The following is a 15,708-nucleotide window of genomic DNA, read 5'->3' on the forward strand; positions in this document are numbered from 1 at the left end:
GATCTCCCGTGTATGACCTGGACTGCTTATTGGACTCTGATTCTTTGCCGCCTGCCTTACCGACCACTGCCTTGTTCTCTCGTCTCTGCCTGCCAGCCGCCAGCCCTGATTCTACGCTCTGTCAAGGTTTATGATTCTGATTTGTCTACGTTGTATCTGACGCCCCTGATTGATCTGTTTCTGTTTACTCTGTTGATTATTGAAATAAAGCTGCTTATGGATCATAACGCCCCTGACTCAGCGTTACAGAAGACTTTGCCAGATATTGATCCAGCGGCTTTTTTCCAGATCACGGCAGAAGTATCCGCTCAAGCCGCGGCGCTGACAGCCCATCAGCAGCAGCTGAATCGACTCACCTCTCTCACCGAAGAAATGATCCGAACCCTCCAATCACTCCGCCTGCAAACCCCGGAGGGAAATATTCCAGCAGCACCTCAACCACAGCAAATGGCCGCCGCCGTGGCCACACCTCCCGCTTCAGTAAGCCCGCGCTTGGCGTTCCCAGAAAAGTTCGATGGATCACCTGCCAGATGCAAGGGGTTCCTATTACAATGTTCGATGTTTGTTAACCAGCAGCCCTCGTTATATCCCACAGAGGACAGCCGAATTTCGTTTGTGTGCTCTTTGCTCACGGGGAGAGCACTAGAGTGGGCCACAGCCATCTGGAACGGTGATCGATCAGTTTTCACCACCTTTTCAGCATTTCTGCTCCGATTCAGAGAGGTTTTCGAACATCCCGCGGGAGGAAAGGAGGTTGGCGAACAGCTTATCGCACTCCGTCAAGGAGGAAGATCGGCCGCAGATTATGCTCTCTCATTCCGCACCCTAGCTGCACAAACTGGCTGGCCAGACGACCCTTTACGCCTGCACTTCAGGAGGGGACTGGATGCTGAGCTGCAGACCGAACTAGCCTGCCGAGATGAGGGCAAAACCCTCGAACAACTCATCGATCTGTCCATCAAGGTAGACAATCTGATTCGGGCACGTCGGCCCCGATACCGAACTTCATCACTCACCCCAGTCAACAGCTCAAGCCCGGATCCAGAACCCATGCAAATCGGAGTTACCCGATTAAGCGAGGAGGAAAAGTCACGCAGGCGACAGCACAACTTGTGTTTATACTGTGGCTTGGCTGGACATCTACGGGCTTCATGCCCCACTCGACCGCCGCGACATTCAGCTGCGGTGAGTTATCCTTCTAGATCTTCTTCTATGTTAGAAATACCAGTCATGTTATATGTTAAGGGAATTAGCATCGAGGTGAGGGCATTGATTGATTCCGGAGCTGCGGGAAATTTTATTGATACCACTTTCATGGAGACTCATAACATCCCTTGTATTCCATGTACCTCTCACTTGGCAGTGGCAGCTCTAGATGGGCGACCGCTGGGCTCCGGTCGCATCCAAACCATCACAGAGGAGTTAGAACTCACCGTCGGGGCCCTCCATTCTGAAAAGATCCACCTCTACAGCTTCCAATCTCCTCATAACCCCATCATCTTGGGACTGCCCTGGCTGGAAAAACACAATCCAATCATCTCCTGGTCCAAGAAACAGATATCACAATGGTCAGATTACTGCAAACAACATTGTCTCCATTCCTGCACCCGACCCACGATCACTCATACTTCCTCATCGGCCTCTCAACTGCCTCAAGAGTATGACGATCTCCAGGAGGCTTTCAGTAAAACCAAGGCTGCGCAACTACCTCCTCATCGACCAGGCGATTGCGCCATTGAGCTGATGCCAGGCGCTCAACCACCCAAGGGCAGAGTGTTTCCGTTATCTCAACCCGAAGCCGCAGCCATGAAGGAGTATATCGAGGAGGAATTAGCCAAGGGATTCATTCGACCTTCAACTTCACCAGCTTCTGCAGGATTCTTCTTCGTGAAGAAGAAGGACGGAGGACTCCGCCCTTGTATAGATTACCGCGGCCTCAACGACGTTACGGTGAAGTACCGATATCCCTTGCCACTCGTCCCAGCGGCTCTAGAGCAACTACGCCGAGCAAAGTACTTCACGAAGTTGGACCTCCGAAGCGCCTACAACCTGATCCGAATTCGAGAAGGGGATGAGTGGAAGACGGCCTTTTCAACCACCACTGGGCACTACGAATACCAGGTCATGCCGTTCGGCCTTTCCAACAGTCCTTCCGTGTTCCAAGCCTTTGTGAACGACGTATTCAGGGATATGTTGAATCGTTGGGTCATAGTCTACATAGACGATATCCTCATCTACTCCAAAACGTATACAGAACATGTGAAACAGGTCAAAGCCGTCCTCCAACGCCTAATCCAGCACTAACTGTATGCTAAACTGGAGAAATGTGAATTCCACAAGCAGACTATCTCCTTCCTGGGTTATGTAATCAGCGCTGGAGGAGTAGCCATGGAGGAGGGGAAGGTTCGCGCTGTAGTCAACTGGCCCCTACCCCAGACTCTCAAAGAACTACAACGCTTCCTGGGTTTCGCTAACTTCTATAGAAGGTTCATCCGCGACTTCAGCTCCATCGCAGCACCAATGACTTCTATGGTTAAGAAGGGCTCTCAGCGTCTCCACTGGTCCTCCGCCACCCTCAACGCCTTCCAGGCCCTCAAGGATAGATTCACCACAGCGCCCATCTTACATCATCCTGATCCAGAGCAGGAATTCATTGTGGAAGTAGACGCTTCAAGTTCAGGTCTCGGGGCTGTACTCTCACAACGTCAGGGAGATCCACCGAAATTATACCCATGTGCCTTTTATTCTCGGAAACTAAACGCAGCCGAGAGGAATTATGATGTTGGAGATCGCGAGCTCCTCGCTATGAAAGCAGCATTCGAGGAATGGAGGCACTGGCTAGAGGGGGCTAAACACACCTTCACAGTCCTTACGGATCACCGCAACCTTGAATACCTCCGGTCAGCCAAACGCTTGAATCACAGACAAGCCAGGTGGTCGCTCTTCTTCACAAGATTTAATTTTCAAGTCACTTATCGTCCGGGTTCCCAGAATACCAAAGCAGATGCACTCTCTCGTCTCTACGAAACCAACAACCAAACTCCAGACCACGAACCCATCATTCCTCCCACGATCGTTCTTGGACCCATCCAATGGGACATTATGACTGAGATCATTGAGGCCCAACGCATCGAACCTCCACCTCCTGAGACTCCCCAGAATCGCACATTCGTCCCTCAAACACTGAGACAACGAGTACTACATCAGGTCCACTCTACCCCAAGCTCAGGACACCCCGGTATAACCGCCACCATCCAGCTCCTATCTAACCGCTTCTGGTGGCCCTCAATGCAAGCAGACACCATCAATTACGTTAGAAACTGTATCACTTGCAACACCAACAAATCATCCCATCAATTACCCGCTGGTCTTCTTCACCCGTTACCCGTTCCTCAACGTCCTTGGTCCCACATAGCCATCGACTTTGTTACTGATCTGCCTCTCTCGCAGGGCAAAACCACAATTCTATCTGTGATCGACCGCTTCTCCAAAGCCTGCCGCTTCATCCCATTACCCAAACTCCCGACTGCCTTCGAAACAGCAGAGGCACTTTGTGAGAATGTGTTCCGGTTCTATGGCCTCCCGGAGGACATTGTCTCCGATAGGGGTCCCCAATTTACCTCCAGAGTATGGTCGGCATTCTGCCAACAGTTGGGCATCAATGTTAGTCTCACATCAGGTTACCACCCACAATCCAAAGGACAGGTCGAACGTCTGAACCAAGAACTCTCCCGTTTCCTTCGATCCTACTGCAACCAGAATCAAAATGATTGGAGCCGCTTCCTTCTCTGGGCCGAGTACGCACAAAATTCCCTTCAAAAACCTTCCACTGGCATGACTCCCTTCCAGTGCATCCTAGGATTTCAACCTCCTCTCTTCCCATGGTCTGGCGAACCATCCGAATTACCTGCAGTTGATGCTTGGCTGAGACGCTGTGAGGAGACCTGGGACAGCGCTCATGTTCACCTTCTCCGAGCAGTTCGTCGGACCAGAAATCAGGCCAATCGACACCGCAGAGCTCATCCGGATTACCAGCCCGGACAATGGGTCTGGCTGTCCACACGGGATCTTCGCCTCAGACTACCATCCAAGAAACTTAGTCCCAGGTATGTGGGCCCTTTCAAAATCCTCCGTCAAATCACCCCAGTATCATTTAGACTATCTTTCCCATCTCATTACCGTATCTCACCCACTTTTCATGTTTCCTTGCTCAAGCCCGCTGGTGGACCGAGAGGAGCGGAGAACCTAGAGGAGGCTGGTGACCAGAGAGCGCCTCCCCTCATCATCGATGGCCAGGAGGCCTATCAGGTACACGAAATCCTGAATTCACGTCGCCGGGGCCGATTCCTACAGTATCTGGTCGATTGGGAGGGGTACGGTCCGGAGGAAAGGTCCTGGGTCAATGCTGATGACATACTGGACCCCACTCTCATCACGGACTTCCATCGAGATCACCCAGACAGACCCGCTCCTAGACCCCGAGGAAGACCCCGGCGACGATCACCTCATCGCGTCAGGAGCCGCTCGCAGGGGGAGGGCTCTGTCACAAACACAGCCTCTGTGGCTCCCTCCGATCACCACCAGAGGGAACCGTCGCCCGAGTATTAACCTCTTTCAAAACTCCATTTCCCATAACACCCCATACCTGGGGCTGATTACCTGCACAGGTGTCGCTCATCTCCATCCCCTATTTAATGAACTCGCCCTGTTCTCTCAAACGCAAAGTCTTGTTTTGCCCATGCAGACATTACCGAGCGTTTTCCCATTGTTTGATCTCCCGTGTATGACCTGGACTGCTTATTGGACTCTGATTCTTTGCCGCCTGCCTTACCGACCACTGCCTTGTTCTCTCGTCTCTGCCTGCCAGCCACCAGCCCTGATTCTACGCTCTGTCAAGGTTTATGATTCTGATTTGTCTACGTTGTATCTGACGCCCCTGATTGATCTGTTTCTGTTTACTCTGTTGATTATTGAAATAAAGCTGCTTATGGATCATAACGCCCCTGACTCAGCGTTACATTAGCAAAAGTCAAAAAGTTTTACTTTTCTAAAGCTGGTGCTTTTTGTCATTGGAGTTTGGTTGAATCCATCCACATTCACTTTCATTGTATGTGTACTAACTGCCAGGGCATTCTGCTAAACAACATCTTTTGTGTTACACGATAAGAGGAAAGTGTGTTTGGCATGTGAGGGTGTGTACAAAACATTACAAAAACATTTCAAAATCCACATAATTTAGCATAAAAACAAAATAGCAAACCACAAATATCCTATTTCTTTTTCATGACGTCATGTGACACACGCAAGGATCACAGCTGTATTTGACATGTCAGCGTGCTACAAACAAATCATTCATGTTCCTGCTCTTCAGCAGTCAACTGAATTCAGTTTGTAAAAGGGTAACGATTTCAGTGCATTCAATTAAACACTAAGGCCATTCATTCATATGTTTCACAAAAAAGAAAAAGACGACCAACCTTTTGCCTGTTTTTTAATTTATAATTATGAAATCCCTTTGTTGCAGACTGACATGCTTTGCGAAGTCATATATCACAAGTCACTTAATCAAAATAAAAGAAAGACCCATAATACTCAATAGCCAGTTCGGAAATAGTACAACTAAGAGTAAAGGAGAGTTGATTTATTGTACTGTCTGTCTCCACATGTACTGTATGGAGGAGACAAAGAGAGCCGTGTGTATGTGGGTGTGTGTGTAATTATACATCTGTATGAACCTGTCAGAGGACTAAATCCTGAAGCACTCAAAATCAGGGATGGGTCATGGTGGGCATTAGTGAGTTTGACTAGTTTGACTAGTTTGACATTCAGACAGTTTGCACTCTACAACTCTTAAAGCAATATACATACCGTTCAAAAGTTTGGTACTTTTTTATTTCAATATATGTTTCTTATGTCTATTTGAAACATTCACATTTGAAATAGATTTACTGTCACTTGTAGTTTGGTGAACTAACCCTTTAATGCATCCTTGCTGAACAAAAGTCTCTAAATTTAGAGACTTTAGAGACTCTCCAAATTGAGCTGTTCATATGTAATGGCAAAGCTGAATTTTCCAGTCATTAGTGTCACATAATCTTTTAGAAATCATTCTAATTTGCTGCTCAATTATTTTCTTATTATTATCAGTGTTATAAACCATGATTTTTGTTCAGGTTTCACTGATAAATAGACAGTTCGAAGAACAGAATTTATTTGAAATAGATATCTTTCTAACATTATAATCGTCTTTACTGTCAAACGATTAATCGTGAATAATCCGAAAGGTCCAAAATAATAATAAATATACATAAAATATAAATGTAACTTAAAAAAAAATTGACAGCACTATTCACGTTTGATCAATTTAATTAATTTTTGCTGAATAAAGTACTGGTTTCTTAAATTAACAAATAAATAAACAAACTGATCCCAAATTTCTGAATGGTGTATATTTAAATCAAAGTTTTTCCCTGCTTGAGAAGCACTGGTATAGCCTAGTTGTTTTTGGACAAAAGAACCTGTCTAATTTAAGTCCCCCCTGAGAAAACCATCCTGTTAGGTTCAGGTAAACCCAAACCCATACTAATTACACAGAGCTTCCTAAAGACCAGTGACCTGACTCATTTTCAGTCAATCAACTGACTACTCAGTTTGAGACCACCGTCTTAAAGGTGCATTCTGAAACAAAAGATCTCTAAATCAAAACATTTATGCCTTGACGAGCGAATGAAGAAACTGTAGACTGGACTGCAATGCTGTTGGCTCCTCAGACCATTATTACCTAAATGAGCAGTGTGTGAGAGAGAAAGAGAGAGCACATTCTCTCAGGACTCCTGAAACACAACCTAATACGGTCACGTCTCCCTCAGAGAGCCGTTGGTGAAATACGCTCAGATTCTTCCTCAGAACACATTCAGCATTACTGCTGTTTGTTTTGAGCGCTCCAAGCAATTTTTGCAGATTACAAAACTCAAACAACAAGCATCTGCAATGCATAAATGTTGCATTCTTCTGACAGCAGGCTAGCAGACCTGATTTGTCCATTTATCTTCATCTGGGACATACAGAACTGTGCTGGAGGGTGTATACATAAACTACATTTGACGTTATATAGGTCTATATCTACTAGATTGCAGTCTTCAGTATCACATGATCCTTCAGAAAACAGTCTAATATGCTGATTTGCTGCTCAAGAAACAGTTCTACCGATGTATGTTTGTATACAACACACAATTCTGAAATGTATTTGCTTGAAGAGCCAGTATGATAAAAGGGGAGCTATTGGGATGATGTGGACGAGTGGGATGAGGAATGTCCCTGCGGAGGACTCTGTGAACTTGGCAATGACATCAGACACGCATCCCACAACTCTGAGGTCACTGGCACAAGATGGGACGGCTGGCCTGTTCCCCAATATCTGGAAATGTCTTTGAGCTCCACATTGCGCCATGTGTTTGTCACCTGCAGAGTATTTACTGGGGATGATCTAAAACAAAGTTTTGGCATTCAAAAACCTTTATCCATTTAAAACAGATAAAACCGCAATAATCATCCACTCATAAAGCGCTGACATATTGCAATGCACAGGAAAGTGGATCCTAGAACCACAGAAACACCTTTGCATCCTGACTTCCAGGAAATAATGTACATCAGCCATTCAGAATGGTGCTTTTGATTTTTGAAAGCCTGTACTATACAATACACTTTAAACAGTCTTTGAATGTCTATTTGAAGGAATAGTTCACCCAACAATGTATTCACCCTCAAGTCATTCCAAACCTGGACTTTTTCTTGTCCACCAAATTAAATTCAATGGCGTTCTGTTATGTTTTGACTGCAATTGTATAAACAAAAACAGCTGAAGCACTCTTCAAAATATCTTCTTTTTTGTTCTGCAATAGAATGAACAGATTTGGAACAACATTATATTCTAATTAAATACGTCTTTTAGGCTGTTACTACACATAGGTAGAAAAAAGCATTGCTCTTTGGCCTGCTTCATGGGAAAAGTGCAACCTAAATGTCAAAACACTGTTCCTCTGCTCTTAATTCAGTCCTTATCTGTGTTTCATCTTATTTTATAGGAACAGACATGCAGGAAATCTGTAAGACCTAAATGAAAAATCATTAACATTTAATCAGGGTTCTGCTTTTTATGAGCCACTAAGAGTTCCGGCAACATTACTAAGCATTACGGCCTTTAGCTCCAAGCAGTGAACACGCATACCATCTGTGATGAGTAACTGGTTTGATTAGGACACAAATTCTGCTTAATGAATGTCTGGTAAACTGCAGGGGTCAGTAAGTTAATTACTGCAGTCAAATCACTTGCATATGTTGAAGATACATCAGGCTGCAGTGATGCTCTATGCAGACGAGTGTTGCTTTCGCCAGATTGTTTCTAATAAAACCCTGTAAACCACAAACTCCATTGTATAATTGCATTCTTATTGGTTTCATCAATAATAGGATCTATTTAATCCCACAACCAGCAATAGCCCTGAAATACAGTGTTATATTGATTATTCTATGTTGTGTAATAACAACACATTTGGGTTCATACTGAGCATTTAGCAGTGGCAGCTCAGCTTTAAAGATTCATCTACATTTAATTTAGAATTTAGTGTTTGATAACTTTATAAAATGTCTGTATATTCGCTACTTGCTGAAGGGCGCAGGTAAATATGATGTATTATTTTGTGTTTATGTGAAGATCTTTTTTCAAGTTTACTTCAATAAGAAGTTGTTACTTTTAAAAATAAATGTTAAAATAGGTAGTTCTCAATTATACTGTAAAGTTTAATGGCTGTAAACTCTTTTAAAAAAAGTATTAGTATCAGTGAAACTCGCCTTCAGTCATAAAAAAGATGCCATTAAACAAATATAAAAAAATATCTTTATGTTGTTTCTACATTAATTTGAAGATTGAATGTGAAATATTGCAATGACTTAAAAACCAGTTAACTTGGATGTTACCATTTTTTTTTTTTAGGGCATACTCCCAATGACATCATCGCTGAAACTTTTCCTGTTTCACATCCACTGATGTTTCCATCCGCCGTCAGGTGGTTTTATATAGAGATAACAATTTACCAGCCGAATCACAGTATTATGCCTTTCTTTTATGGCCTTTCTTTTATATTCTTTTTAAATAGCACTGAAAACTATCCACATGCTCAAACTCTGTGGGAATCCAAGACATTTAGTAAAGTGAAATCATGTTTCCCACAGGGAACTTTATATGGATAGTTCACATAGAAACAAGGCTTATGTCATCATATACTCACCAGCTTGCCATTCCAAAATTAGTTATTATTTATTTCTTCTGTGAAATGTAAAAAGTGACTTTTGACAAACATCCTGGTCACTTTTTTCAATATTATAAAAGTGAATGAGAATGGGGTCTGTCAAGCTCCAAAATGACCATAAAAATCCATAAAAGTAGTTCATATGGCTCATGCGTTATATATACTGTAAGGTTTCATGATAAATAAGATTCGATCACAAGCTCAAATCATTCTTTTAAATTGGATCAGCTCAAAGTTAACAGCTCACTGAGGGCAAGATTATCAGTGCATAACATATAAAACTATAGCCTAGTTTGACTTGGAATACAGCACATGAGTTACATAGGCCACATTTACGATGCTTTTGAGTGCTTTTGGAAACTTTGAAAACTTCAGTCGCCATTAATTGTAACTGCATGTCTGTGTCCTTGAAGAAACCCATATACTGTAGGTTAGGAACAGCAGGAGGATGAGTAAATGATGACATTTCTTGTTGAACGAGTTGTTTTAGGGCAGCGTCACCAGTTACGAAGTCCGAGTCTTGGGTATGATTGAGTGACCTATGGAACATTAGTGAATGAGCTCCACCCATCCTCTCAGCAGATCCAGTGACTTCAGTAGGGAAGAAGTGCACTACAAATCAAACAAAAGTGAACAGCTCTTACATAATACCGGGTCACATGTTTCATGCTGGGTATGACGTGTTATTGCAAAAGCTCTTTGGCCACAAATTGGCATGTTTTAACTGTTAGTGTTTGAATACGTCAATTTGTCTGTTATCAAGACATTATGAGTTTTTAGGGAGTGCGAACTGAATATACTGTAGGATACACATCATTCCTCAAAGATAATAACTGCTCGAGCAACAGCGCTCGTGACAGCTGTGAAGTGACAGCTTGTTTTAGCACTCACATGAACACGTATACATGATTGCATTTGATAAGATAAATACGTAATAAAAAATCAATTGTTTACCCTGACCAAGGCCTGTGTGTTTAAAGCTACCCAAGAATACTTCAGATTTGAGGGGTCAACAAAGAGTCTGATCCTGATAAAAGATAACATGTGCTTTTATTTTGTTTTCCAGTTAAAATATCCAAACATGTATATCTGCTTTTAAAAAAGCCATTAAGTATTTTCAAACATTAGATTGAGTTCGCACTTGTGTAGATTATTTTTTAAATATATAATATCGCATAATTTTGCTTCTTAAATCTTCTTAAAATCTTTTACAGATGTTGAGATTTTCTTACTTGAAAATGCTGACTTAAAAAAATTGGTCTGGTTGACCTTTGTAACAATAATAAGTTAATTTTTTAGCGTGATAAACCCTCCAATTAAAAAAATGACTGAAATATGTGGGTAATACACACACAAATTACTAATTTGATTCATGACTCAACTAATCTAGATAAGATTCCAGAAATCATAGTCTCTCTCTAGTCACATTTTCACCTCAAATCTCAGGTGGTGTGGTGACTATAGCCAAACAATTACCTTTTTTTATTATTATTGGAAAGACACCAAAGTGAGAGTCACACAGAATATGCAGACATTTATAACTTCTTAGAAGCCTGTGAAAGTGTCAATTCAATCATTAACAGACTCACTGTATACCATGTGCAGACCTTTGCTGAGAACTGTGTCTCAAATTCACCACATTTTTGACCATACTGGTGAATCCCAACTGTCTAATAAGAGCATTTGCACACTATCCCCCAGTGAGTGATGAGATGAACTCTATCCTGCATCTCCATTCATTTTCACGAAGGCATTTAGAAAATGTCCTGAGCGTGGGCCGTTTGTTTGTTGCTCTGGAAAAGATGATCGTTCCATCATGTGGTTTATATAAATATATCAGCAGATACAGTATAATATACTTTCAAGATGAGTAATTAACTGTTCCTCTCAATTCAGTTTATATGTTTACACTAGATTCACATCCATTACATAATTAGTTTTTTGTGCACATATTCAGGGGCGGACACTTAGGACATACTTAAATATCCATCAATGTCTTTGCATTATATAAGCAAACACTAGTGCAGTAGATTAAAAGCCATTTGCAGATTGTATTTTGCATGATATTTGATATGTAATGCAATGAAATCCATACACTTTACATGTAGCTTAAGTATCAATATAGTTTTGACTACTGTATATTAAATAGACAAATATGATTGTTTCTGAATGATCAATGAATTGTATTGGAATTACACATGAATTGTGTATTACATACTGAATGTCATCAATGCAAAATAGAATGTTTTGTATTAATCCTCATGCATAGTTGATCAGCAATCCTCTCCATTGTCTGATAACATCTGAATGAGTCACATTAATCTTGTGCCACTTTGTTTATCAAATGAAGGTAAATGGCTGAGAGAGCTTTTCTGTTTCTGTGCTGTTAAATCATAAAGAGATGTTGTGTGTGTGCGTGTGTGTGTGCATGTACATGTGCGTGGTGTGTGTGTGTGTTTTAAGAGATAAAAGTTAGTATATAGACAAAGCATAGTAGGCCTATGAGGCAAGATTAAAACAAGAGATCTGACATCATGTCTAGATCATATCACTTACTCGAGGGTCACACTGTATGATTTTTACAGACTTTTACATTTTTTTTCTTGTCTGACTGGGCAATATGATCCCAGTGAGATCTCTGGTAAAAACAATGGCACACTGTGTGACATCCACCACCATTTAGGTCAAAGTGTACACAGCCAAGCTGCTAAGACTTTGGTCCCAATTGTCAAAATTGTTCTAACTCTGTTTACGCTTAACTAGCAAGCGCATCTTGACCCTTTTTTTACCCTAATTAGTTTGTCTACAACAAGGTGGCATCACTGGCCTGGCCTGTTGTTACACACTCGAAAAAGAAACAGATGAGAAAGAACAACAACTAAACATGCCAATGAAGACGCAACAACAGACAAGTGCTTGAGTAAGGGCATTAAGAGAGACCTGCAACTTTAAAAAGGTTCAAAGATATTTTATTGGTCATAACTTCTGGAAAGAAAAAGCACAGACACTGGACAAATCTTTTTTATATTTCTAGTGCACGTGTCAAGTACCTGTGTTCATGCACACTATCAAATTATAGTTTGAAAGGCTCTGCGTTCATCTGCATTCAAATTGGGCTACATACTTGTATGTGTGTGTATATATATGTGTGTGTGTGTGTGTGTGTGTGTGTGTGTGTGTGTGTGTGTGTGTGTGTGTGTGTGTGTGTGTGTGTGTGTGTGTGTGTGTGTGTGTGTGTGTGCGTGCGTGCGTGTGTGTGCGCGCGTGTATGTGTGTGTGCAAAAATAATGGCTGTTTTCAAACTGGTTTCCTGAAAACTCCCCCTTCTGTCACTGGTTGAACAAATAGGTAGCCCCGCCCCAAACTCACTGGTCAGATGTTCAAACAAACAGCAATGCTTAGATAATACAGATACATCCATACAAACAGTCCCTACTAATAATCAAAGCAAACATATAACAAGTCCTTCAGAATCCCCCACATCAACCAGCTGTGTTCACACAGGCTATCAAATTAAAAGCTATACATTTAGCTGTTTCGAAACTAAAGTATACTTTGGGCTTTAAAAACACAGAGACATAGAGAGAAAATTACAATGACAAATATTTGATATTTACAAATGAAAATAATGACTGTTTTCAAACTAGTTTCCTAAATACTCCCCCCTTCCGCTACTGGATGAACAAACAGGTAGCCCCGCCCCAAACTCACTCCCATGGTCAAGCTGTTGCTGTGCCAGGCTGGGGTGTCTTTCCCAAAAGCACTGTTAAGTCACAAGTTCCATTAAACTCTATTGGCAATGACGGAACTCGCAACCATAGGAAATGCACCCCTGGTCGGATGCTCAAACAAACAGCAATGTTTAGATGATACAGATATGTCCAAGCAAACAATCCCTGCTGAACCAAACCGAGACCGCCCACGCCACAGATGGAGAACAAACACCTGGACATCACACTATAAACTATAAACTATAACTATCACCAATATTGTGAGAAGGATTTCATAACTTACACTTTTCAGGGAATTCATCCAACAAATGGCATCCTTATAGCTGTCTCTGCACACAAGTAATAGCGGAATAAAATAAAGTACTTTAAAATGAAAAATAACAAGAACAGCAGAACAAAGTAAAGGCCATTTAATCCTTCAAAATCCATCTAATCTGTTTCACTGCTTACTCTTTTACAGGTCTGTTACTCTGTACCTTTTGATGGATGTGAGCAGACACCATACAAGGCTCTGCCATGCGTCTGTTTACAATCTCCCGTTATTACATGATACACACATTAATCAGCAGCAGGTCCATCTGATCACCATGTATGGTCGTCCATCGTTCGACTCAGTTGGGATGGATCCCACAAACAGTTTGATAACTATGAGCCAAAATGGGCTCCTCCACACGGACCTTCCAAAATCAACAACACCCTACAAAGCGTGGAGTTCATGAAACACCTGTATGGACCTGTTGAAGACTATTCTAATCAGCACGACATCTCTCTGTAAAGAACCTTTGTTGAACTCTTATGAATCAGAATCAGAATGAGCTTTATTGCCAGGTATGTTTACACATACGAGGAATTTGTTTTCCTGATAGAATACATATGTATATGTAGATCAGAGATTGGGAAATGCTTCATACCATGAGGGCCGCCATAATATGTCATACTTATGTAATGAGGACTAAAGCAGTCGTGCACACACTCACGCACGCATGTAGCATGTGAGAATATTCTCAGAGAGATCAGTGTGTGCTGCTGAGGGCTGACACTAAAGTCTGCTCTCTTTAACCTTACAAAGGTGGGAAACACCCAGACAGATGTGTAAAAATGCAGGTCATATTCAATTAGATTAAGCCATCAGTCACTGACAAGAAAAATACTATGGGTAAACTTCTAACCCTAAACCTAACCATGGAAATGTGTTTGACCACTTGTCACATCATACATATTTATTTCAGTATTGATATTAGCTTGACATCTTGATATCATATCATGTTGCATATCTAAGACATACACAGTATACTGGAACCACAGTGTGTAGGTTATGTAAGATGTCTTACATTTATCGGTATCGGCCGATAATGGATATTACATTTTTTTAGTTAATTTCTTATTTTTTACTGTACGATTAGCATTGACATCATCTAACGCTCACTTAAATTTGCGATTTAACGAAAGTAGCGATAGATCGTTCCTTCTATATTGTGACATGGTGTTGCGGTTTTTCATATAATACAAAAATGTAGGGTGTGGACTCGCGTCTATGCATCAGATGTTGATTAGAGCTGCATTTTACAGGTGCAGTACATTTTAGCGGCATCTAGTGGTGAGGTTGCGAATTGCACATAGAAAAACTACTGTATGGTGGCCGACACGGGCCAAAGATGTCGTAGTCTGAGACAGCAGAAAGTAGCCAGTCAAGCAATGAGGTTTCTTTAGAAAGGTAATTAAAGATTTATATTTACCTAATTATTCACTAAACTGATATGTTATTATGACTTAACTCATCGTGTCAGTGTTTTATTCACAAGATGAACAAAGTGCTGAAACGCCCTCTCAAAATAGCGACTTCCATGTAAGGGGAATGCAAATTTGCCCATTCTGATGTAATAAAAATATAATGGTTCATTACGTCAGGTTTTTACACACCTCTGAAAACATAGTTGTGAGTATTATATTGAATTTATTTTATTTAGATTCTCTTAAATATTACACACTGCACCTTTAAATGGAGCTCTGAATGGGACCTGGCTGTCAGTGGTAAGGAAAGGGGTGGTTTACGCAGACTAAATGATTAAAGAAGAGAGGTTTTTATGAGTTGTTATACCAGAAGATCAGGTTATGCCATTTTTATTTAAAATGGTAAATTAAAAGAAAAAAAAACGAAGCATGCATAGATTAATCTTTCATAACAAGATGCATTTAGAAAATACAGTGACACGCACACACACAGATGTTTCGTTTTCTTTCAAATCAAAGTGTAAATACATGTAGAAAACATATCCTTGTGGCACGGCTGACACAGAAGAGCGTTAACACTTTTTTTTATAAGAAGCTATATTTTTAGAACATTTGTCATAACTACATTTTTAACATTTAAAATTATAGGAATACTTTAATTAGGATAGGACGGGATAGGACAGATACTTTCATTGTACTTCTGCATCAATTTAACTTATTTTGAGGACCAGATAAGTAAAAAACAAATGGCTTATCTTACCCACTCTCCTCTGTAAGTATTATACATTTAATTTAATATCTTATAGCATAAACCTATATAATATGCTAACAAACAACTAATTTAGAACATTAATATTATTTTTAACTATTTATAACCTACTATTAAATTGGTTTTAATCAAACAAGATGTGTTATAGATTACTAGTATCAAGACAAGT

General features: G+C 41.1%; 1 protein-coding gene across 8 annotated transcripts in view; it reads right to left on the reverse strand.

Annotated features, from left to right (window-relative positions):
• The window catches only part of LOC127963516 (vinexin), a 53,836-nt gene that overhangs the window by 26,346 nt on the left and 11,782 nt on the right, over nt 1-15,708 (reverse strand). The window lies entirely within an intron of this gene.

The sequence above is a fragment of the Carassius gibelio genome, chromosome B8, assembly GCF_023724105.1.
Source record: "Carassius gibelio isolate Cgi1373 ecotype wild population from Czech Republic chromosome B8, carGib1.2-hapl.c, whole genome shotgun sequence".
NCBI lineage: Eukaryota > Metazoa > Chordata > Actinopteri > Cypriniformes > Cyprinidae > Carassius > Carassius gibelio.